A 1577-nucleotide genomic window follows, 5' to 3' on the forward strand; every position below is an offset into this window, starting at 1 on the left:
ACAATCAGAAAACAAGAAAGAACACTTTGAAATTAAAAATATATCACCAAAGTATTTTTTAAATATGTAAAAGGACTGTTTTTAAAAGTCAAATCCGATAACCCTGAAAATATAACCTAAAAAAGAGACAGAAAAGATGAAAGAAAAAATAAGAGGCATATTGAAGAAATCTGGGAAGTCCAACAGATATTGGGAAAACTAGGGAATTTATCAGATCTGAAAGACATGAATATCAGAATTAAAATATTCACCAGATGGTCAAGCATAATCAATGAAAAAAAGAAGTCTATAGATAGTTCATTAGGAAATTTCAAAATGTCAAGGATAAAAAGAATGCTTTTTTGACCTTCTAAAGCAGAAACTGGCAAACTACAGCTCATGTACCAAATCTGACCCACCATTTGTTTTTGTAAATAAAGTTTTATTGGAACATAGCCATGCCCATTCATTTGTGTATTGTCTGTGGTTGCTTTCATGCTACAACAGCAGAACTGAGCAATTGCAACAGAAACCATATGGCCCACAGTCTAAAATATTTACTATCTGGCCCTTAACAGAAAAAAATTTGTTTACTAACCTTTGTTCTGGAGAGAAAGGTTCCAGAAAAAGAGAAAGAGAGGGACAAAAGTTCACTCACAAAAGAACAAAATCAACCTGGCATCAGAAACTTTTTATCAGCATCATCAAATGTAAGAAGACAATGGGAACAATGCCATCAAGGTGCTGAAGGGAAATAATTTATATCCTAAAATTCAACACTCAGCTAAAGTGTCTATCAGATGCAAGAAGAGTGTAAAGGCCTCTTCAGATATTAAAGGACTCAGAAGATTTACCTCCCATGTATCCTTTCTTAGGAAGTTATTTGAGGATGTGCTCAGGATAAATGAGGGAGTAAATCATGAAACAGGAAGAGATCCAGGAGACAGTCCCTGGATGGCAGCTGTGCAGTATGCCTAGAAAGCATTAGTCAAGGTTGGGGCAAGAAGGTGGAAATGTGGGGAGGGGGAAGAATTGAAAGATTTCATTCTAGCTTTGAGAATTAGGGAAAAAATGAAGGAGGTGATATGGTGGGCGGATGGGGGTGGAAAAGGCAGAGGCAACTGCTGTCTGTGGAACTTATGGATCCAAGAGGCCTTGACCCTAAGCTTGTCTGCTGCTGAGGGGACTTGAGACCCCTCGAGTTATGGACTGAAAAAGAAGTCCACTTCTCCAGGAGGGAGGACCCCTGACAGAGTTTGGAATGTTCTTTTACCAGGAAACTTTGGTGGTCCAACCACCAAAGGGACTTGCCTCTTGGCTAAAGTTCATTTCTCTTCACTAAAGGGGCTAGGCTTGGCCCATCTAGGACTGGAAACTTGCCAAGGATGGTGGAGCTAAGGCTGAAGGCTTCTGCTTTCCTGGCAAAGGCCTAACCTAGAACCACCCTATGCGTGCTTGAGAGAAAAGGATGTGCAAATATTATGAGAGCTGGTGGCTTCTAGGTTCTGGGTTCTGAGCTCTGTGAGGGCAACATTAGAGAAAGAAACCAGAAAATGCTCTTCAGAAGCCCCAGCTTGCCCCGTCTTCCGCAGCTCCTC

The sequence above is a fragment of the Eubalaena glacialis genome, chromosome 19, assembly GCF_028564815.1.
Source record: "Eubalaena glacialis isolate mEubGla1 chromosome 19, mEubGla1.1.hap2.+ XY, whole genome shotgun sequence".
Lineage (NCBI taxonomy): Eukaryota > Metazoa > Chordata > Mammalia > Artiodactyla > Balaenidae > Eubalaena > Eubalaena glacialis.